This window comes from Sorex fumeus, unplaced genomic scaffold, assembly GCF_029834395.1.
Source record: "Sorex fumeus unplaced genomic scaffold, SorFum_2.1 ptg000128l, whole genome shotgun sequence".
NCBI lineage: Eukaryota > Metazoa > Chordata > Mammalia > Eulipotyphla > Soricidae > Sorex > Sorex fumeus.
In genome coordinates this window covers 46,864,678-46,888,938 of record NW_026606185.1, presented here as the reverse complement: position 1 = coordinate 46,888,938, position 24,261 = coordinate 46,864,678, and positions in this window count along the sequence as shown.

Sequence of the window (24,261 nt, the reverse complement as noted above, 5' to 3'; positions counted from 1 at the left end):
GATTCTTGGGCATTGAGGGGTTTCACATTGGCAATAATAATAAAATCACTGCGTATGTGTTACTTCTGATTCATTACTGTATAGAATGCAGAATATAAACCTTTGATTGTAATTTTGTTTTAGGTTTTTTTGGGGGGAGTTTTCAGGCTGTACCCAGGAGTCCTCAGAAATGACACCTGGCAGTGCGTGGCTCTGTGTACCACCATATGTAGTGCCTCGAATCAGATTTGTGTCAGCTGCATGTAATGCAAACACGTTATCTCCTGTACACGTTATCTCAGCCCCTGTTACATTTTGAGGTGGCAATGTTCATCCATGTCCCTGAGAGTTAGAAATGTTTTTTAGATAACAGATGTTTCCCTACTTAGGAAATTCAATCTAGGGCCCTAGTCAAAAGCTGTGGTCTAATATGTCATACTGAAACTCTTGACTCTTGGTTTGGTCACACAAATAAAACTATGCTGTATGACCTGGGTTAACAAGAAATCACAAATCCAGAGAATGGAGGCTGAATCTGAATGATCTAGGATGAGGTCATGCTAGGTATCTCTGGTCCTTGCTCAGATCCCAAAACCATACAATTCCAATTGAGTCTACTCTATTTTTTTTGTGGGGGTAGGAAGGTGGGTACACCTGATAATGCTCAGGGCTTTCTCCTGGCTTTGTGCTCAGGTATTACTTCTGGCCATGATCAGGGTGCCGTATGGGATGCCAGGGATCAAACCCAGGTTAGCTGCATGCAAGGTATGTGCCCTATCTGCTGCACTGTATCTCCAGCCCCCAAATTGAGTCTCCCCTTTGCTTTGACCTGCAGGTTGAAGAGGTCTTGGAAAAGGTGAATTTCTCCTCCTTCAAAGAATGGGGAGATGAGGAGGGGGAACTGTCCACTTGCAAAGTAATGCATCCTAGGTTTCCAGGTATCAAATGCAGTACTTGTTGATTGAAATACAGTCATACTAACTGAAAATAACCACAATTAAGTCCACTTAATACCCACAGTTAAATTCAGTACACTATTCTAAAACCCAAATTAGCCCTTGATTTAGACTACCTCAATATGATTTAAGGCTACTTCAAATTTCACTTAGTCATTGGTTCCTCAAAAACCTAATACAATAATACATTTTGGAATTAAGATAGCACTTCAAATTGGTTACATTTTCTTATATATTATGGAGAATGGGGGCTGGAGCGATAGCGATAGCACAGCGGTAGGGCGTTTGCCTTGTGCTCAGCCAGCCCGGCCATGCTGATTTCGATACTCTCACCCCCTCTCAGAGAGCCCGGCAAGCTACCGAGAGTATCTCGCCCACATGGCAAAGCCTGGCAAGCTACCTGTGACATATTCAATATGCCAAACGCAGTAACATCAAGTCTCAAAATGGAGACGTTACTGGGCCCACTGGAGCAAAATCGATGAACTCTGTATTTGTGTGTTTGTTTGTTTGTTTTTAGGGAGAATAAATTGGAAAAAATGGTTAATAGAAAAGACTCATAAAAATAAATGGAGGTTCCAGTTTGAGCAAAATAAGAAAGAATTTTAAAATTTCTTGCTTAGACTTAAAAATTTGATCCAAGAGAAATGGCAAGTCCACAGCCTTTAAATTTTGAATTACACTAATCTCAAGTTTCCTAAAATTTTCTCTGGAATTCCTGAGAATAGACATTCCTATTCTCATCTTTACAGTCACATACAAATACTTATGTATAAGCTGGAATATAGGACATCAAATACAAGAGTATTACAATGTTTCATATATCTTGTCATGATGCCAAGTTATCCTTATTGAGCACTATATTCTCAGTGTACATTGCATGAACTTAAACTATTTCCTCTGTCCTCCGTGTCATCATAAAACTTGCTTGGAATCCTATAGCCCAAAGTGATTGTTATAAAGTGGGACTTTGGGAGATGATTCAGTGAAGAGGATGGAGTCCATCATAAATGAATCAGTTCCCCCTTCAGAGAGAGGCAACAGGACTCCTTACCCTTCTTCCACAGAAGGATATGAGAAAATACTGAAACTTTAAGGGTAGCTTTCACCTGACCGCTCTGGAAACCTGATCTTGGACTTCTAGTCTGTGGAAAAAAAATGCTTTATTTTTATAAACCACTTTGTTTATGGCATTTTTCTTATAACATACTAGACAGACTAAGGCACTCATATTGAGTGTAGCATATTCAAGAAGGAGTTCATGGACTGTTATATTTCATTTCTGCAGTGTTAGATAGATTTATTTGGTTGTGATTCATGTCGAGGTTGTATTTAAACTGTTCATTCAGGCCATCCCCCCCACAAAGGCATGCAAAGAAGGTTGAATATGAGGTTTCCTCATAAGACTGACATAAGTTGAAATCATCCCTCTCTCTGATTTATTGAAGTGAAGATAGCTATCTAACTACTCCTTGTCCTTTCTCACTAACTTCCTTAATTATTTCTTGATGCTATGGAGTGCTATATAACTAAACATTACTAAGAAGCTTTACAGCCCTAAGTCTGCTATTATGGTGTATTATAGTCCACTGCAATCATTCTAATGGTCTAAGATGCTGCAACTAATTTACCTAAGACTGAGAAGCAGAAGAGCAGAAATTGTCTGCGAGTTTTATTCTGATCTAGCCATTACCCTGAAGTAGGATGTATTACTCCTCATATTCTTTACAAGTGTCAGTGCAAACCCAACCATCAAACAAAAGTTGGACCTAAAAGCTTTTAGATTATAGCGATTATTACAGATTTTTACATGAGATAAAATTGTAATTGCTCCATTTCTTTCATTCTTCTTTCCTCCCACTGCATATTTTAGACTTCCTGTTTGACTGCCAGGTGAGACCCAGCACACAAAGATGCTGATCATAAAGACAGGGAAGCTGGAGGGATCCTTTCCTTGGAAATAAAATGCTTAGAATTTCTCTTCTAAATGGGTCAGAATTTCCATTGTAATTTCCATTTTTAAATTCTTTTATGTCTATGTAAACTCATGCAATGCCTATAGAGGGATAATGTTCTTAGTCCTTTGGATTGTTATAGGGAATAAGCTAAAGGCAGAAAGCCTTCGTAGAAAATGATGCCTATATGCATACATACATATATTGCCTTGCCTTGCATTCTTTCTGCTTGTTCATGTTCACTTTTAAAAATTCTTCGAATATTTTAAAATCTTTTTTTGAAATTTTTCCTAATCTCTTCCTCCCCCTCTATTTTTTTAAACTTTTTGGATCATACCTGGCAATGCACAGGGTAACTCCTGGCTCTACACTCAGGAATTACTCCTGGCGGTGCTCAGGGGACCATATGGGATACTGGGAATCGAACTGGGTTTGCCGTTTGCAAGGCAAACATCCTACCCACTGTGCTTTCGCTCCAGGCCACATCCTCCTCTCTACTTTTATCCCTTATTATTTCCTTTTTTTCCTTCTCTCCAGCCTTGAGTGTTGATTGGTACAACTATTATTTTCTTTCATTCAGAATCATTCACTGTATGTTCTGCTTAATAAGGTGTGTTTATAAAGAATATGATTGAGAAGAGCACAGCCTTTCTCACTATAAAAAGTTGCATAGTGGGAACACTGGTTTTTACTCATGTTCAGGGAAGCAGAGCTATATGGATTATGCTCTTTGTTCCTAGAATATGCGGCAGACACAGCCTTAAATTTATTTTGTTCTTGCTTATGTCTTTGGCTTTGAATTATATTTTATTTATTTATTTATTTATTTTTGAATCCTATATGGCAATACTCAGGGTTTACTCCTGTGCTACTCAGAAATGACTCCTGGCACAATTTAGGGAACCATATGGGATGCTGGGGATTGTAACGAGGTTGGACGAATGTAAGGCAAACGCCTTAAACGCTGTACTATCACTCTAGCCCCTTGAATTAGATTTTAAGCTGTTTGTCTTTAGTTCTTTATAAAGTGAGGGAAATATTCTAAACTCAGTATTGTTAATTTTGGGATGAAGAGAGTTCCCATAAATAGTTCTTAGCATATTTGTGTACCCTTCTCTGCCTATTCCTATTCACTGATACATATGTCTGAGAAAAAATCTCCTCTTAATATGCACTATACTTTATTTTACCTGAGAACATTTTTTTTGCTTACCTTTGAAGCCGGCGATAGCACAGCGGGTAGGGCGTTCGCCTTACACGCAGCCAACATGGCCGACCCGAGTTCGATTCCTCCACCCCTCTCGGAGAGCCCGGCAAGCTACCGAGAGTATTCGATATGCCAGACACAGTAACAACAAAGTCTCCAATGGAGACGTTGCTGGGCCCACTCGAGCAAATTGACGATCAACGGGAGGGCCTTTACCTTTACCTTTACCTTTACCTTTGAAATGTCACATAACTGCTTCTGTTTAATTACAATATGAATATTTTGTGTCATTTCTGAGAATGTCCCTTAGAAAGATGAATATTATTCTTTTTTCTCCCCTCAAACATATTCTTTCCTAAAATGCTTTCATTATCTCTGAAACTCTAGCTCTCATTTATAACCATTAAAACACTAGAGGTCCAAGGAGGTTGAGATGAAGCAACCTCATAGACTCATGGATTCCATAGTCATCCTGAATTGCCTGTACTTTTTTTTCAAATGTGAAGCAGAATTTATTTTATTTTATTCTGTCTTGCTACATTTTTATTTGATTTTTTTCAATTTTATTCAGTTTAATTTAATTTTAAGCCATGAATTTTTTTTTATGTATGAGTACTGCTATTTATTCAGTCACTGATTAGCTGATTGAATTGGGCATGAACTCCACATTACTTTTTTTTTCTGGCTGGAGCAATAGCACTTTTTTTTCATTTTTTTATAATTTTATTTATTGAATCACCATGAGAGCAGTTACAAAGCTTTCAGGTTTACGTCTCAGTCATACGATGAAACACCCATACCTTCACCAGTGCCCATTCTCCACCCCCCCAAAACCCCCAGTATACCCCCATCCCACACTCTCCCCCTACCTGTGGGGCAGATGATTTCCACATTACTCTCTTTCTACATTGATCACATTCAATATTTTGACACCAGACCCACCGTTATTATTTGGGATTTTACCCCAAAACTCATATCTGCTGAAAAGGCAACAGTAGACAATTTGTTTTCTATTCATGGTTAAGAATAACATATGATGTCGTGTGACTCTAGTAGTGGCCGCGCGATTTTGAAATTCCCAAATTTTAACACTTAAATCTGGAGGGATTTCTGCCAAAACCTGCTGAGTTCGGAGATTTGTTCCTGAGTCTCTTGGATCATGACTCTTAAGCAGCTTGATCAGGAGCCAGAAAGGCCATTCATGGATGGCGACTCGGGGTCTCGTTAGGACGGGGAGGAAAGGGCCGGTTCCACCCCCATCCCATGAGGCCCCCTGTGTCTCGTCACTGAGGGCCCAACCCTGACTCTCCAGTGGCCTCTGGAGGATGTCGACCACTGAGCTGCCTAGGGGGAGAAGGCAGAGGAACAGCACCCTTTCCTGGGGTGATCCTGGGGTGACCTGGCGACATTAACCTACTGCGGAGTCTGGACGCATTTCTGCTAAAAGCCGCTGGGTTTCGAGATTTGTTTCTGAGTCTCTGGGATCATGGCCATTAAGCAGCTTGATTAGGAGCCAGAGAAGCCTTTCTTAGGTGGCCACTCAGGGTCTCACTGGGGTGGGGAAGAAAGGGCCGGCTCCATACCCATCCCGTGAGGCCCCACATGTCTCATCATTGTGGGCCCAAACCTGACTGTCCAGTGGCTTCTGGAGGATGGCAGCCAATAGAACACCAGGGGGAACAGGCCAAGGCACGAAACACATTCCCACCAGGGTTGGTCCAGCACCGGTAACCTACTGCAGGGACAGGACGCATTTCTGCCAAAAGCCATTGGGTTTCGAGATTTGTTTCTGAGTCTCTGGGATCATGGCTGTTAAGCAGTTCAATCAGGAACCAGAGAGGCCATGCCTCCAATTATATAGCCCGAGGTGGTTTGTGGGTGTGTCTCCCACATACCTAACTTTTGTCCGTTTACGTTCTTGGTAAACTTTTCCTCAAGTTTTTGGGGTCTGGCCAAAGGCACAGAAGCAATTTTGGGGTATCTGGAAGTCTGAAGGTGCCATCAGGCTGCTGATGCACTCGCCACACAGGTACAGATTGACCTGCTGGCGGCACCATACCCCCGAATTTTGTCTTTTTGAAATAACTTCTTCCACCTCAGCTGTCTGCCTGCTTATCTGAGTTTCAGACTTGATTCATTTTTTTTTTAATCACTACATGTCATATATTTCTTCTTCTGTTGCCAAAAGAGAAACTTCTAGTGTTAGGATGTTATTATTTCTTTATATTGTTCATTTAAAAAGTATTTTTCCCCCTTTCCCTGTTTAGCTTGACTGCTAGGATAAATACTCTGTCATCATTTTTGCTTATCTGCCTGGTTTTCATACATGTCCTATTTTGTCTGTAAGGGATGTCACAAAACCAGCCCCACACACCTTTGCCTTTTAATTCCTTGGAGTTTATTTGAGTCATACCATTTTCTTTGATTTTTATTTCATTACTTTATTCTTCCTCCCTCTTTTCTTGTCTCCTTTCACTCCTCTCCTTATCTTTCTGTTTCCCTCTCTCCAATGTTCACTTATTTTGTCTTTGTGTCTTTGTTATGTATTAAAAATTAAATATTAAATGTCATAATTTGCATATAATGTACAATGTAACTTACATCTGACAACCTCACCTTCTCAGTACTTCTGGTAAATGCCCTTTAGGATTAGAAAAAGAAAATTTCTATCTAATTATTGTTGTTTACATATGCAAATGTTATAATATTTAATAATCAGGCTTCACTGAAGTAATTAATGAAAGCCACCTGTATTTTAAGTAGATCATAAGTCTTGTTGATTAAGTTACTGTCCTGGGTTCTTCACTGTAAGTAAATTATTATCATTAGACTTCTAAACTATAAGTTTTTTATCTTAAGCATATATTTCTGCATTTAAGAGTGTGCCCATGGATTGCCATGTATAGCAAGTAAGAAAATTTTAAAGAGACTAATCACTAATCAAATGATCCTTGAATTTCTGGCAATTGTTTATTCTTTTGGACTAAATTTAATTTAATAATATTATGAACTGATTTGCATTGAAAATAATCTTTCATTTGGTTAGGAATAAGAAAATAGTAACACCTCCTACAATTTGTACACTGTCTTATATGAGCAAATTAAGTGAGAAAAGACAAATTTTTTGCTTGACTTGATGAAATAGTCCTTTATGTTCTCCATAGGAACAAAATGCTAAGTGTACAAAATAGAGTTGTGATAATTGGGGAGAACTTGACATTATAATTAGAATGTCAATGTTTAAAAACAAAGAAAATATAAGAAACAAGAATGCTGATGGAGACAGAGGGATAATATATAAGGTACTTGTCTCGCACACAATTGTCTCAGATTTGATCCCTGGAGTCACATATGTCTCCTGATCACCACCAGAACTGATCCTTGAGCACAAAGTGAGTCAGGTATATTACCAGGTGTAAACAAACAAAAACAAGGAAAGTCAAGTTCTCCAGAAAAAAATATTGAAGAAATTGCACCATTGAATGTGGATTGGCTCATTAACAACTCTTACCTAGAGTTTCCATTACTGCTGAAAGTACATTCCACAGTTTTCTCAGTGTGATTAATGTCCACACTCAATAAAAGGTAGCGGCACACTGACAGTCTGATATGGGGCATGGTGTTGAAACACTGCATATCTGAAATTTTATTATCCAAAGTATTGTAACAGTGGTGATAAATAATTTTTTAAAAATAAGTAATAAAATGAAAATCTATAGAGCTAAAAAGAGAGCGAAAGAGAAAAAAGATGAAAAAAAGTGATGGTGAGACACATCTAAATTTCTGTCCACATCACAGATTTGAACCTTGACACGCACAGGCAAGAAATTTGATTAGAAGGTGACAAGAGAAATCAGAGAATTAATCCCAGTTTTTGAGAACGAACCACAGTGGAACAGAGCCCTTATTCTAAACAATCCACTGATGGCATAAGCATGCTTGGACAGAAGGCTGTCACTTGAAAGGGCTAAGTCAATTCATTCTGCATTGCTCTGGAAAGCAGAGCAAGGGTCTGTGGGTGGAAATTACAGGGAGCCTGATTTTGCTGCAATTTGAGGAAGAACTTTCCAACAATTACAGCTGTCTAACCAAGCAACAATCTGCCTTTCAAATAAATGAATAGTCTGTCGCTAAGGACATTTTAACTGAAAGCTGAAGACCATTTCCTAGGAATGTTGGACGAACGATTTCTGCATGGGTGGCATGGATGACATCTAAGCCCTTGTATGATATAAGGATGGGGCTGGAGAACCCTCCAAGAAACTGCTTCAAATCCTTGGACATTATAGTCTTTAGGGTATTATAAAGGAAACTATGTTTTGTTACGGAACCATGCAATTACATTTCAAACACACAGGTAATTCTTCAGAAACTCCTTTTGAGCACATTTGCAATTCAATTGGCACATCCAAAGTTATTGATCATGATGGACTTGAGGTCTTATCTTGAAAACATTTGCTATTTTTTATTACTGATGTTTCTAAAAGTATTGACACTTCTGGAATTTATGTGAGTAGTTCTATTGAAATTAGCATCTCATGTTATGCTTTTGCATTTTAAAATAAATTAAATACATCCAAATAACTTACACAGGAAGGGGTGATGGTTTTAATAGTGGTATAATCAAATTAAAAATTTTTTCCATATGATTATACATTGCTGAAAGAAAATCTACTTCATTGTCTACCACATATACTTTTCTCTTTATTATAAAATGCAAACATTTTCTTATCATATAGGACATTTTCAAGATCATACTTCTTTTCCTTAAGGGAAAATTTTATGACCTGAAGTAAATTGTTTTTTATGTGTGAGAATCAAACTAAAGCTTGTTACAGGAGACCCCATGATACTGTATAAGCATCACCCTACTATTAGGTTTTATCCAAAAACCTCAATAAAAATGTAAGGATATAAACAAGTCAGAGACAAAAATTAACACCAACAACAAAAGTTTAGATAACTTTCAGAAATTTATTCTCCATTTCATTTGCCCTCTTTTAAAGAAAAAGGTGTGATAGTTGTATTATAACAACAAATGATAATAGTTTTCACATAGTGATTCTAATCTTCATAGGAATTTTTAAAAATACCTATGAATTTTTAGGTCCTCATCTTTTTAAATAATTCAGTCTGCTTCTGTTGTCAGAAGATTGGTCTAAATTTATAATAATTAAGGTTTTTTTCTAGTATTCAATTGTCAGAAACCCCATTTGGCACAATTAAAAATTGTTTTGTTATTAAATTACTGTGAGATAGATACTTATCAAAGCTTTTCATGGTTAGGTTTCAGTCACACAGTGTTTCAACACCCAAACTCCCACCAGTTTACATTTCCCACCACCAGTGTACCCAGTCTCCCTCCCATCACTTCTTACCCCCGGCCCCAGCCTGCCTCTATGGCAGACACTTTCCTTTCCCCCCCCTCTCTCTCTCTGTCTCTCTCTTCCTTTTGGGCATTGTGGTTTGCAATACAGATTCTGAAAGGTTATCAGGAATATTCCTTTACCTACTTTTAGCACTCAGTTCTGGTCCAATGTGATCATTCCCAGCTATTATTATCATACTGTTTCCTTCTGTATCTTACCTACCCTCTACCCCACACACACTTGTGGTTGATTCCAACCATTGACCAGTCCTCCTCTTCCTATTTTCCCTGGCTGTGGATATTAGTCTTTCTATATATCCAAAAGTCCATGGTTTTCCTAGATGCAAATAATAAGAAAGAAAAAGGAAAGAAAGAGATATGAAAAAAAATAATGTCGTTCACAATCTTGCCTCAGAAAATCAAGTACCTTGGAATCAACTAAGGAGGTAAAGGACTCGTACAAAAAAACAAAACAAAACTACAAAAACCTACTTCAAGAAAAAAAAGAAGAGATATGGAAATGAAAACACGTTCTCTGCTCATGGATTGGGAGAATTAAAATTGTCAAAATGACAATACTCCCCAAAGCATTATACAGATACAATATAGTCTCTTTAAGAATACCTATTCCGTTTTTCAAAGGAATTAATCAAACGCTCCTGAAATTCATATGGAACAATAAACCCTCAAGAATAGCTAAAGCAATTCTTGGAGAAAAAAAAGATGGGAGGAATCACCTTCCCAAAATTCAAACTGTAATACAAAGCAGTAGTAATTAAAACAGTATGGTATTGGAATAAAGATAGTCCTGCAGATCAATGGAATAGGGTTGAATATCCTGACACAAACCCTCTAATATAGCACTGTCCTCCTGTTTTTCATCGATTTGCTTGAGCAGGCATCAGTAACATCTCTATTGTGAGACTTCTTGTTACTTTTTTTTTTTTTGGCATACTGAATACACCACGGGGAGCTTGCTAGGCTCTGCCGTGCAGGCGGGATACTTTCCACCCTCTAATATATGATTATTTAATCTTTGATACAGGAGCAAGAAATATGAGGAGGAAAGGATGTCGGAAGGACCCATTAGGGTTGAAATATACGTGCCAAAAGTAGACTATAGACCAAACATTATGGCCACTCAATGCCTCTATTGCAAACTACAACACCCAAAACGAGAGAGAACAAAAGGGAATGCCCTGCCACACAGGTGAGGTGGGGTGAGGGATGGGGTGGGGGTGGTGAGAAGGATATTAGGAACATTGGTGGAGGAGAATGGGAACTGGTGGACGGTTGGATAAATGACTGTTGTTTGACTGAAATATGTAAGTTTGTAACTGTACCTCAAGGTGATTCACTAATAAAAAAAAAAAGAAAAGAAATATGAGGTGGAGCAAAGAAAGCCTCTTTAACAAGTGGTACAGGCAAAACTAAAGAGTTGCATGCAAAAAATGTGAGCTCAGACCTCTAACTAACATCATGACAAAGGTCAGATCAAAATGGATTAAACCTCAACATCACATCAGAATCCCATAAGGCACATGGAAGAAAAGGTAGGCGTCCACGATATTGAAGCTAAAGGAATCCTCAAAGATGAAACACCACTCAGCAAGTGGAAGCAAAGATAAACAAATGGGACTGCTTTAAACTAAGAAGCCTTTGGTATAATTTTTAGAAAGAGATTTGAGAGGCTGGAGCAATAGCACAGCAGGTAGGGTGTTTGCCTTGCACGCGGCTGGCCCAGGTTCAATGTCTAGCATCCCATATGGTCCCCTGAGCACCGCCAGAAGTAATTCCTGAGTGCAGAGCCAGGAGTAACCCCTGTGCATTGTTGAGTGTGACCCGAAAAGGGGGCCACTGGCCATTGATTCAGGAGCATGAACTGAAGAGTTTCCATTATTTGGTCATCTCTCACCTCAACAGGCAAAATTGGTGCTCTGATTTTTTTCTAGACGCACAAAGCTACATGCAATAATTTAATTTCAAATATATATTGTTGAGTTTCTGTATATTTTAAGTAAAGCAGGATGTTGCAGTTTTAGTCTTGACAGAAAAAAATGTACATTTCAATTACATATTACCAATGTAAGGTGTGTGTGTAGGGGATGAGGGGGCAGGGGGAGGGGGGTGGAGGTGGGTTTCATTTGACCAGACAATTTTTACTTTTATTTTCCAAAGTAGTTTCTGAAGACTGTTGTTGGACTCATTGTTAATGTTGGCTAATAATTATTCTATGTGTTTGTGTGATATCATGTCGATCACATGCATACTGATGACTGTTGTATCTGCTTGACCATTTGGTGACTTCATAAATACATAACATTCATATTTGAATTTTATAATTTTTAGTTTAAAACCTATTCAGATATAAAAATAGAAACCTTGCCCCTTTCTTTGATTTATTAGATTGTAATTACTTGGTAATATTTGTCAGTATATCTGATATGAGTACATAATAGTACAGATTAGGTTTTCCTAACTTATTTAGTCCACCATACTCTTCTCAGAAAAAAAAAATACACCATGTCACTCTGGAAATCTATCTTTTTAAAGCAAATTGACAGCATCCTCTAACTTGACCAGCCTTTCAGGATCATTTATGCATTCCTGTGGAGTGACAGGTTTATCCACATTGGGGAAACCCTGGTATAGAAAATCAATTGACTTTATTGTTTTCTGACTTTTGATTGGGGAATTCAGCTAATTCAAATTTAAGGTCATTAATAGTATAATTTACTGCATTCTGCTTTTTAACTTTTGGATGTTTAAATACTTGTGTTCTCTTCATCTCCTTGTATGTTTTTTATGTAGATTGTTTTCCCTGATATTTTTCACCATTTCTTAACTTTTTGTTCTTATTTTAATTTTAAATGTGTCAGCTTCAGATTTTTATTTTGTAGTCACTAGAGGATTGTGTGTAAGGATTCACGTATCCAAAAATGTCTTTTGTTGCTATCAATTAAGTATCATTTAACAACCAGTTTTTCTTTTGTTGTCTTATCATTTTCCTGGTCTCCTATGTTGTTGTATTACCAATTATGCATTCACACTAGATTTTATGATTGTCTCCACCTCCTCCTCCTCCTCCTCCTCCTCCTCCTCCTCCTCCTCCTCCTCCTCCTCCTCCTCCTCCTCTCCCTTCTTCTCCTCCTCTTTCTCCTCCCTTCCCCTCCTCTTTCCTCCTCCTCCTTCTTCCTCCTCCCTCTTTTTTGGTCCTCCTTCCTTCTTTCTCCTTCCCTCTTCTCCTTTCTTCTTCTTTCTTTTTCTTTTTTTCTCTTACTTCTCCTTCTCCTCCTCCCCCTTCTCCCCTACTCCTCACCCTCACCCCTGGACTAGCTCAGGACTTGCTCCTGGCTCTGCACTTCTGCACTCAGGGATCACTCCTGGCCATGCTCTGAGAAACATATGTTGTGCCAAGAATCAAACCAGGGCTGGGTACTTGCACCATCGCTCTGGTCCTTGTTTCTTTGTTTTATGTAATAAACTCATTTCACCTTTTGGTAGCGCATGTCTGAGAGTGAAAACTCATTAGTTTTTGTCTAAATGATTATTTATTGTGAAATTATCATTTAAGTATAGTGAAATAAATTATTGTTTACTGGCAAGATTGGTTCATCAGTGTGAATAAGTCATTTCTGTCAGGTTTTTGATAATACCTGATATGCTTTTATATACTATATATTTCTTTATCAATGGCATTGAATAGTATTTATAGAGTGGTAATATTCAGGGGATAACTACTGGTGATGCTCCACCTATTAATGCAGACCTGATATTACAGTTCAGTATTTAAGTCCACTTATATTTTGGATGTTAAACAGAACCCAGGATCAAAATGAAAAACTGAAGACTATATACATAATGTACTTTACACCTGAGTAGACTGTCTTATTTCTGATAAACTGACAATATTTATTGTTATGTAGGTCATTTTGGCTTATGAATTTGGGTATTCATTTAGAATCCTAGACAAAATGGCTATTTTCAAAGGTTTTAGAATTTCTTAGCTATTGTTTATTTCAATATGGTCTCAATCCTCTTTCTCATCACCTTATTGTATTAATGCCAATGTTTATCCTTATAAAGTCTCATATGTCTTATAGATTATCTTCATTTTTAAAAACCTTGTTTCTCTCCTGATTCGAGTCACTGATGATTGCATCCTTTAATTAGATAGTCTTTCTGTGAAACTGAGTCTACTTATGCTTTTCATCCTAGATTGAATTCTCTCATATGTGATCTTAATTTCAGCTCTGTTCAAACTTCTTAACTTTTTCAATCTCTTCTACCAAGAACTCTTTGTCCTATAGATTGTTTGTTGTTTACTGGATTTGCTTCTTTGGTTAATTGACATTCTCTAACTTTCTTAAATTTTGTTATAAATGCTCTTTGTTTTGGGGGGTTGTTTTTGTAATTTTTTTGTTTTTCTCCAATTCTGTCTTTTAAGTTTGCCTTCTGGGTACTCTTGTCTTTGAGAAATTCCATTTTCACAATGATTACCTGCAGAATTTTTTTGATTGCACACCCAGGTTAGCATCTTTTGTTTACCTGCAGGTGAAGTTGTGAGGAGGATAATGACACTGACACCTTTAGTCTGTGGTAGGATTGTCTGTGGTTGGATGGAATCATCCTGGAATAACTCCATGTTGCATTGCCACTTTTGTAAACATAGCTAGGTGGAGGAGAAGAATCAGTCTACATGATGGCAGCTTAAAACGCGTTTTTTTTTATTACCTAATGTGACAATAAGCAGTTTTTCACCTGTATTTGAAATATGAACTATGATCCCAGAGAATGTGTCTTTCCCCTTTTTTGTAATTCCCACATTTGTAAAATGTTTCAAATATTGGATACTAAGGAATATGATTAAAATTGTTATTGTGGATTATTGATACATACATATTTATTCGTTTTGGGGAAGTTTTGGTCATACCTGACAATGCTCAGGTCTTATTCCAGTCTCTCTCTCTTTTTTTGGGGGGGAGGGGAGGTCACACCCAGCGATGCACAGGATTACTCCTGGCTCTTTACTCAAGCGTTAATCCTGGTGGTGCTCAAGGGACCATATGGGATGCTGGGAATTGAACCTGGGTCGGCTGGGTGCAAGGTAAATGCCCAACCTGCTGTGCTATTACTTCAGCCCCACCAGTCTCTTTTCTGAGAAGTTACTCCTGGTAGAGTAACTTGATGGAAGTCATATATAATGTCAGCGACAACTAAGTTTTGCCACATACAATACCTGCACCTTACTCACTATACTGTTCCTCCAGCCCCATTTCATCTATTTATAATAGCAATATCTGTTTCCTATGTTTACAACTGGAGAGCAGCATTAATTAGACCTGCTATTCAGGACACATGGTTGGGTGAGCAGGGCACCTCAGTGTCTTTCAGTGTTTCTGTTGTAATTTTTCTGTAATATTTTGATCTCCTTTTAAACTATAGTTATCCAAGAAGTGTTTTTTTTACTATCACACTCTTTTGTGCCTTATGAGATAATCTCCATAGAGATAGCACACAAGCTTTCTTTTTTCTTCTATAATGAAAGAATACATATCAAAGTAAAATCAATATAGTTCAGGCACACAAACTTTCAACGTTAAAAAGTATCACTAAAATTCTGTGATGACCTCACGTTACTAATTAATAACATTTTAATGATCTAAGATTTTTGTCCCTTTGCTGAAATTTTAGTTTTCTTCTTTGAATGTGTCAAAATTGATGACTGTTGTTTATATGCATTGTATAAAGTTATGAGTTCGTATAAAGTACATAGAACATGGCTTAGAGAGTTGGGTGACTGTGTTCCTACATACCCATTAAGAAAATTGCCCAATCTCCCAAATGTCATTTTTATGTCAGATGTGCACACATATTTGGAGAACTTGGCATCATACATCAAAGTATGAACTATGTATTACAGGAAAAATGTTATGAAGCAGTATATATACAACATTTTTGCCAAAGAACTGCTATGAAAAGTAAAGGTATAGAAAAAATTAAACAGATGCACAGGAGTTGCAGTGGGAATAATTCTAGCAAATTTCCCATTAAATCAATGCCATCTGGCAGGAAAGTTCATGACTTCATTTATTCTTTATGAGATATCAAAAGGTACCAGGAATGGATCAATATTCTTGGAATAAAGAAACAAAATTAATCACAATAGTTCACACATAAAAGTATACATACATGATCTAATAGAATGTTTTTATCTGGGTCAAAAGTCATGACCCATGTATCTTTTCCAACAATAAAAAAGTTCTTTGTATAAATTATATATTCAAGAAATATTCTTGAATTATCATAAGATTTTGATGTCAAGATGATATTTATAACATTCTATAGTCAGCACACATATTTAAAGGATAATTTTATATTTAAAAATACAAAATTTAAAAGAATGAGTTTTTTTTGTACTTGTACTAGAAAATGACATATTCAAGAGCAATTCCAGTGTCTTGCACTTTAAAAGAATAAACATTCTATTGTTTCAAAAATCAGTGTCATAAAATCTGCAATGTTTGTCAAACCCAGTTTATCTCAAACAGATATGGACTGTGATTTAAATTTATTTTTTTTAATGGCTAGCATAGCTTGCATAAGAATTGGGTAGTATTTCTTTCCATTTGTTCTCAGGTCATTAACAAATCAGCCATTGGAATTTTTGTGATTCTTCCTAAGGAAAAAGGTAGCAAGTATTTTTTTGTAGTACAGTTTTGGGATCAAAGATCTTCCCAGGCCTCAAATTTACTCTCCACTGGTATATGAAGTTTTACCAAGGGTGCAGTTTTATTTAAGTTGAATATTACTTTCAGATTCTAATAAAACTTTGACATAAAAAGAGAAGAAAACTAAAGCTATAATACAGATAGTGACAAGTCCGGTGATATTGGTATATAACATCACTGAGAATTACTTTCTTCACAAGTAAGATATATTGTGGGAAGCGGGTGAAATAGGACATTCAAGGCATCATGCACAGTCCTCAGGCCAGAATGGGTGTTTACATTGTATTTGTTTACATCGCCTTCTTTCTTTCCCTGTTGGTTTTCCTATACAGGACATTTATCTCCGAGAAATGAATATATTTTTGTAAAGAAACTTATCCTCTGAGTTCTTGACCACATTTGAGAGTAATGAACTATTCAGAGTATAGGAAAAAAATTGTGTGAAGGGTTATTGACAGGGCAGTTGATTAGGTCCTACAAAATATATAAAAACAGGTAGCTGGAAACCTTCAACTAAGTGGATTCCATTAGACTTTCCCATGCAGGCTAAGGCATTAGAATGGCTATCATCCAGAACTGGTTTCTTTCATCATTCCCCCAGAAAGATGTATGTAAACAAAAAGACAAGACGAGCAAATCCTATACCATTGGCTTCTGTAAGAGTTTTTGCAATCAGTATAGGCTCCTGGTGAGAGGTGTTTGACCATGTGGAACTTGCAAACGTCCTTGTAATGAAACTGAGGTATATTTTCTTTCCCAGAAGGGTTGGCCTGGTTTCTGATGGCAATGGCTTTCTGCCTCCTCCAAAAGGCTATGGATCATTAAGGCTAGAAAAACAAAACAAAACAAAACAGAAAACCATGCAGCAGGCTTTGTGATTGCTGACCTGTCTAATCCCACAACTCTTCAGAAGTAGAGTCAAACAGGAAGTCCTAAAGTCAAAGAGTTGCCAAAAGGAAAATCTTCCACTTAATATCCCATCTGTAGCACTGACCAACACAAGGGACCCATGTCCTTCTCTTCTAAGAGACTTCTCTGAAGTTTTACACCTTTCTTCTTTCTATTCATAGCACTGCAATTCAAGACTTATTTTAAATTGTCCTTCTTTCCTTTCATATTCAGATGCAGTGTCACTAACATTTCACACTTGCTTTCCGTTCTCACAGCAGTAGAGCCAGTCTTGCAAGTCAACATAATTGCATTTTAACTCCAGCATTTTAAAGTTATCCCAAGAGCAGTACTGCACCATAGAGTATTTCTCTAAGTAACAGCTATCACATGATTGAATTACTGCCTTCCCCTTTATTCTAACCATGATTCTTCCCTCACTTTTACAACATACTAAAACTTAGCATGATTTTCCCATTTCAAAAACATTTCTTATTCTATTTAATTATATTTATTACATTAAATAAACTATATCTCATTATACTTTCCAAGATAATTATTCCATTCCGCATTGACATACTCTAAAATCTCTAATTCTTGCTATTTTTTTCCTAAAGTTTTTGTCTTCTTCTACAACAAACTCGTCTTGTGAAAAATCTTTACATACACACAACTCGAATTAAATGAAGTCAAGGAACATGGTTAAAATGAAAAGTTATATTTATTATTTGTATACTTCATAGCATAGTACCTTTTGCATTTATTAGTTATAAAGTAAATATCTAATCAATATTGAACACTTAATGGCAAGTTCAGGCACATTTTTCATGACTTGCAGATGTTGACAGGGGAGAGACATGGTTATGTACTAAAGTTACAAGTGAGCTTTCAGAAAAGATGTAGTTGATGTAGTTTTTGATGTGTCCTTGAAGATAATATTCCTCTTACTAAGTAGTAATTCAATTAATAGAGTAATATGACTGTCTTATTACATAGATAACTATGTTCAGCATTGAAAGATTAACTGAGAATATCCATTGATATTTTAGAAACTACAGAAGGAAAATGAAGAGGAAAAGTCAATGCGATAGCAACGTCTAAGTAGGAAAACAGATTTTAGTGACTCTAGAGAATACTGGACAGGAATTTGAGGCAATGTCACATTGTTACCTAAACTTCACTTTTCTTACTTGTGCATCAAATTTGTATAACTATAAAGTCTATATGTCTTCCAGTTCTACCATTGTTGGGGTTTCCTGGTGCCGAGAGTAGGAACACTGGAGATTGAGAAAATGAACTACACCTGTTGATTTATTTTTCCCTATGAGGGCCAGTTAGAGACAAACCATTTCAGTCATAGAAAGACTTTCACCCTTTAAGAACTCTGAATATTTCCACACCCTTGAGACTCTGATGTATATAGTATGGAAGTGAGTGTAAGTTTAAACCATTATTTGCTGTTAACACATACTGCCTAAGAAATAAAATGATCCCTAAGTATGATTTCTGTGTATAAACTCCTTGTAGCTATTATTGAGCTCGCAATAGGTTCTCCAAACCTCTATTAAAATATCAATAGTATTTTTCAGAGCTTAAATTGAGCGGTGATTTTATTTCAGGCTGATCCTATAAACCACTTTTCTTCAAAGATTCTCTTGTTGTTGCTAAAAATGAAAGCCATTCAAACGAGCAGTGATTGAAACAGTGAGAAAGAAGGGGAAAAAATCAATATCGCATTTTCCAGGGCACTATCTCTGCTTTTGAAAAGAGATCATTAATAACGTTCTTACGGGAGTGGCAGCCAGTTGCTCAAAGTGCATTCAGGGGTGAGCTGAACGGATGAATTTCTGGGAAGCCTCTTGAGAGAGAGATTGCTGAGAAGTCAAAGCTCACTGGTGGAATCTGCAAGAAGCCGACCCACAGCCCTTGCAGGACATGCAGCTAAATGGACTGCTCTGCAATTTCAGAAGGGCTCTCTCATAACATTTCTGAGATCCGAGACTGAAAGGCATGTGGGCAGAAAGGGAAGAGTATCTGTCAGTTCCTGGAGGTTCCTGGGCTTTTAATGCATCCCAGTCTGATCCATTAAGTCCAGGCCAAACTCATCAGCAGATAACCCAAGCCTTCAGGAAAAGGATGATGATTTCATCTACATTTAATTTCCAATTCTCTCCAGTGTTTTTTCTCTATCTCTGTCTCTTCTCTGTTCTTGTCTCTGTCTCTGTCTCTGTCTGTCTGTCTCTCTCTCTCTCTCTCTCTCTTGTCTCTCTTTAAACTAGGTCTTTAACTAGATATAAGAAAGTTCTAGGGAAGAAAAGGTTTTAGTTACAGTTGCAATCTCAGAGATTTGGGAATGAAACAGGTTTTGTGACTGCCAACTGATATATCCCCTCAAATGAAACAATTTGAAGCAAGACATTTAACAAATTCTTTGGCTTATTAAGGAACAGGAAGTGTTCCAATACATCAGAGAAGATGCCAAATAAAGAGTTCTTAAAAGAGGAGGATTTTGAGACAGTGTAGAAGGGTCAAAGCCAAGATCAAGATGGATGAAAAGCCAACATTGAGAGGAGACTACAAATTTGTAGTCACAGGAATTAAACCACAGACTGAGAACTGAGGTAATGCTGAGATAATACTGTGTCTATGTGTTCTATAGAATGATAAAGAACAATTTTAAAGGTCAAAGCCACATAACAGCAACAGAACAAAATATCAGAGCTTTGTTAATGACCATAAGCCTGGTTGTTTTCTTCTAAGGAACATTCTGAAGTGGATTATTACAAGGGTGAGTGCACAATGCTAACTCATAAGGCCTTGTGAAATGATTAGTTTCACCAATGACTCTGTATTTCAGTTATTTATTAAATATGTATCATTATATACATGAGCTAGAGCGATAGTACAGCAGTAGGGCATTAGCCTTGCATGCAGCTAGCCCGGCCAAGCCGGGTTCAATTCCTCCGCCCCTCTTGGAGAGCCCGGCAAGCTATCGAGAGTATCTTGCCTGCACGGCAAAGCCTGGCAAGCTACCCGTGACATATTCAATATGCCAAACACAGTTACAATAAGTCTCAAAATGAAGGCGTTATTGGGCCTGCTAGAGCAAATCGAAGAACAACAGGAGGACAATACTGGATTATATACATATATTTATATATTAAATAAATATATATATTTGGTTTTATATACCATGATTTACCATATTGATCACTTGACTTGATCACTTGACTTCCCGTTAATTGTTGATTTGCTCGAGTAACGTCTTCATTTGTCCCTGTCGTGTGCTAGTGTAGCCCAGTGGCGTCTGTTTGCTCTAGGAACATGAAGATCCTCAAACGGATTGTTCATGATCTTGATGAAGAAGTCTGACCATCTGGTAGGTGGGTAGCCATGTGGTCTTTTGACATCCCGTGGAATCCAGTCAGTAACAGCTCTAGTCCAGCGGTTGTTTTTAAATCTCATTACGTGACCAGCCCATCTGACACCTTGGCAAACGAGACAGCGTCCCTGATTCTTGATCCTTGATGGAGGTTGAGGTCAGAACTCCGGATTCTTTCTCTCATTTGAGTGAAATGTGATACTCCAAGCATAGCTCTTTCAATTCCTCTTTGGGAGACCTGAATAGAGTTCTCATCCTGTTTGCGTAGGGCCCAGGTCTCTGAGGCATATATTAATGCAGGAAGAACAGTGGAATCAGAGAGATGTGCCTGGAGCCGTAGGTTCTTCGTCCTCTTAGCTATTTCTTCGACACTCTTGAAGGCATTCCAAGCCTCTCTCTTCCTCCTGCGCAGCTTGGGTGCTAGGTCATTTGTCATGTTGACTTCTCGTCCTACGTATACATAGCTGTTGCATTCGGAGATAGTTCTTCCTTCCGAAATCTGACACGCCATTTCGCCAGTAAAGAAATGAACATCACGTGACCCAGACAAGGTCAGACCTGAGCACCTGAAGAACCTGCTATTAGTATTTATCAATATGCTGGCTCGGCTCTTCACATGCTACCTGTCTGAATGCAAGTTTCCGTCCCAATAGAAAACCAGCAGGACTGTACTACTGTACAAGAAGGGAGACATCCATGACATTGGCAACTATCACCCAATCTGCTTATTGTCTGTCATCTACAAGTTGTTCACTTGAGTCATCCTGAATAGGATTGGCAGAACACTAGATGAAGGACAACCATGCGAGCAAGCCAGGTTCCGCAAAGGATTCAGCACCATCGACCATATCCACACAATAACCAAGTTCATTGAGGTTTCTCGGGAGTTCAAGATGCCGCTATGTCTAACCTTCATTGATTTATAGAAGGCCTTTGATTCTGTTGAGACGAAAGCAGTCATTGAAGCTCTAGCCAATGAGGGCATTCAAACTCAATACATCAAGATCCTCCGTGAGCTGTATTACGGATGCACCACCAGGATCTCATCATTCTACAAAGAAGTAATCATTGATGTCAAGAGAGGAGTTCGGCAGGGTGATACCATTTCACCGAAACTCTTCAGTGCCACCCTCGAGAACATCATGCGACGACTAGAATGGGAAGTAATGGGAGTGAAGGTAGATGGTCGGCAACTACACCACCTCCGCTTTGCTGATGACATTGTTTTAATAACACCAAACATCAGCCAAGCGGCACAAATGCTGGCCGACTTTGACCGTGAGTGTGGAAAGGTCGGACTATAGCTGAATTTTACGAAGACAATGTTTATGAGAAACAGCCTTGTTCCTGACACCCCATTTGCTCTCAACGGAAGAACCATCTCTGAATACCATATTGATAGTATCAGGATTTCATGCATTCAATCCTCAATTAAGGAGTGCAAACCATCTCCCAGTGTCCCCTCCCATCCTATTTCTCCCATCTTCCTACAATAATATGCTTCCTACTTACAACCATTTCTCAGTTTCTGTTGCTTTAGATATTTCTTGTTTTCATATTATATTTTCTAGTATTTAACATCTGAGGGTGATCAATCTGTACTTTTCCTCTCCTTCTGACTAACTTCACTCAGCGTGATACTTTCCAGAACCATCTGCACAGCAGCAAAGTACCTGATTTCATTTTTTCCCTATAGCTCAGCAGTATTGCATCATGTACTTATACCACTGTTTATCAGTCATCTGTTGTTAAACACGAATTGTTTTCAGATTTTGGCTATTGTGAATAGTGTTACAATGAATATAAAAGTGCAGATGTCTATATTTAATAGATTTTATTTTTAAATTCTTGGGGTATATATAAAAAACTGGAATTGTTTGGTCATATGGAAGCTCAGTTCCTTGTTTATGACAAGCATCCATGTTGTTTTCCCAAAGGCTGAAACAGACAATATTCTCACCAAGATGTGAGAGTTCCTTTTTCCCCATATCTACACCAACACTGTTTGATTTTTCCTTTGTGATTTGTAGCAATCTCACTGATGTGAGATGATGTTTCATTATTGTTTTTATTTGCATTTCCCTGATATCAGTGAAGCAGAGAATTTTATCACCTGTATGTCCACCTGTATGTCTTCTTTGGGGAACTTTCTGTTCATTTTTATTTCCCCACTTTTAATGGAGTTTTTATTTATTTTTTGTAAATTTCTATCACTGCTTTCTATAATGTCAGTGCATTTGGATGCAAGAAACCTGAAATATCTCTCAGTTCAGTAGTCATAAATAGTAATCATCACTGTGTTCAGACAATTTTGTCAATTCCACCCTACCAGTAAGATATTCTTGAATTTAAACCACAGCTTTTCACTTGTTCAATCAGGTGGCATCCCCCATATTTTTTTAAATAAAATTGAAATTATAATTTCATAACATAAGTACCTCATGTTATGGAATTATGGTAAATGAAAGAGATAACATTAGCTCTTTGTCAAGTTACCAAAATTTTCTCATTATAGATGCTCTCTCAGTACAGAAAACCTGCTACTTCTTCAGTTTTGTCTATCTCGGCAAATGGATATTCTTTGATTTCAATTTTTTGAAGCAATACAGAACAGAGACAACAATAAATAAAGCAATATAGTACTGAATATCTGCTTTCAAAACGAATCAAGAATTTGCTGTGGTTCTCTCCAAGCCACAAGTTGTTTATCATCTCTCTAGTAATTCTGTTACCTCTCTTCCTTTCCCTGTTTCTCATTACATCAGCCAAAATGATCCTGTTAAAATGTGTTAGATCACATCACTTCTAACAACCTTCAGTAGCTCACCATTTATAATTTGAAAAAGGGCAAGTTTGATTACCTTTGCTACTTGGTTTTCTAGCTTTTTCTCTTCCATCCTTTGTTATTCAGTCACACTGTCTTTATTTTACTTTTTATTATATTAAAAGTGGGGGTGCATTACTCTGTTGCCTCTGTTTCTTTAAATATAAGTACCCTTTCCTAAGATTTGGGCTGGAGCTATATAGCACAGTGGTAGGGCAGTGGTTTGCCTTGCGCGCAGCCAGCCCAGCCAAGCCGGGTTCAATTCCTCCACCCCTCAGGAGAGCCTGGCAAGCTACGAAGAGTATCTCGCCCCCACAGCAAGGCAAAGCCTGGCAAGCTACCTAGGACATATTCAATATGACAAACACAGTAACAACAAGTCTCAACATGGAGACGTTACTGGGCCCGCTCGAGCAAATCAATGAACAATGGGAGGACAATGTTTGTTTGTTCCTAAGATTTGGTTTCCCATATATTTGCATAGCTAATTGCCTTGCTTCTTTTATATACTTAGTTGTTACTCTCTAGGTGAGGTTTTCTATCTGCTTAGCTAAACGTTAGTGCCTGCCTCAACCATAATGAAATGATAAATGATATAAAGCCCTATTCTTAACTTTTCCGCCATATTTTTAAATGATGTATTACATATTTAACTGACAAACATTTATAAATGACACTTAGAATAATTGCTGACATATGGTAAACACTTAATGTTATATAAAACAAATGATAATACTTGAGATATTACTTGTACCCCATGATGAAGATATTTATTAATACTTTTAAAATGTTGATTAAACAAAGCTATTCTGGTTTTATACTCTTGTATTTACTACATAATAGCTTGGCTTGATGTCATGGACATATAAATCTAAAAATGAGAATATACTATTTTTTTCTTTCTCGGGTTTCTATTACAATGGAAACCTATTTTGAGTGAAGCATCTCTTGGATTTTGTAATCCTTTGCTC